Source organism: Coregonus clupeaformis, unplaced genomic scaffold (genome assembly GCF_020615455.1).
Source record: "Coregonus clupeaformis isolate EN_2021a unplaced genomic scaffold, ASM2061545v1 scaf0367, whole genome shotgun sequence".
NCBI lineage: Eukaryota > Metazoa > Chordata > Actinopteri > Salmoniformes > Salmonidae > Coregonus > Coregonus clupeaformis.
Genome location: NW_025533822.1, coordinates 294,443 through 295,722, shown reverse-complemented (window position 1 = coordinate 295,722; position 1,280 = coordinate 294,443).

The window sequence follows — 1,280 nt, the reverse complement described above, 5'->3', positions numbered from 1 at the left end:
TTTGGTCACCTACAAACAAGCAAGATTTCTGGCTCTCACAGACCTGTAACTTCTTCTTTAAGAGGCTCCTCTGTCCTCCACTCGTTACCTGTATTAATGGCACCTGTTTGAACTTGTTATCAGTATAAAAGACACCTGTCAACAACCTCAAACAGTCACACTCCAAACTCCACTATGGTCAAGACCAAAGAGCTGTCAAAGGACACCAGAAACAAAATTGTAGACCTGCACCAGGCTGGGAAGACTGAATCTGCAATAGGTAAGCAGCTTGGTTTGAAGAAATCAACTGTGGGAGCAATTATTAGGAAATGGAAGACATACAAGACCACTGATAAGCTCCCTCGATCTGGGGCTCCACGCAAGATCTCACCCCGTGGGGTCAAAATGATCACAAGAACGGTGAGCAAAAATCCCAGAACCACACGGGGGGACCTAGTGAATGACCTGCAGAGAGCTGGGACCAAAGTAACAAAGCCTACCATCAGTAACACACTACGCCGCCAGGGACTCAAATCCTGCAGTGCCAGACGTGTCCCCCTGCTTAAGCCAGTACATGTCCAGGCCCGTCTGAAGTTTGCTAGAGTGCATTTGGATGATCCAGAAGAGGATTGGGAAAATGTAATATGGTCAGATGAAACCAAAATATAACTTTTTGGTAAAAACTCAACTCGTCGTGTTTGGAGGACAAAGAATGCTGAGTTGCATCCAAAGAACACCATACCTACTGTGAAGCATGGGGGTGGAAACATCATGCTTTGGGGCTGTTTTTCTGCAAAGGGACCAGGACGACTGATCCGTGTAAAGCAAAGAATGAATGGGGCCATGTATCGTGAGATTTTGAGTGAAAACCTCCTTTCATCAGCAAGGGCATTGAAGATGAAACGTGGCTGGGTCTTTCAGCATGACAATGATCCCAAACACACCGCCCGGGCAACGAAGGAGTGGCTTCGTAAAAAGCATTTCAAGGTCCTGGAGTGGCCTAGCCAGTCTCCAGATTTCAACCCCATAGAAAATCTTTGGAGAGAGTTGAAAGTCCGTGTTGCCCAGCGACAGCCCCAAAACATCACCGCTCTAGAGGAGATCTGCATGGAGGAATGGGCCAAAATACCAGCAACAGTGTGTGAAAACCTTGTGAAGACTTACAGAAAACGTTTGACCTGTGTCATTGCCAACAAAGGGTATATAACAAAGTATTGAGAAACTTTTGTTATTGACCAAATACTTATTTTCCACCATAATTTGCAAATAAATTCATTAAAAATCCTACAATGTGATTTTCT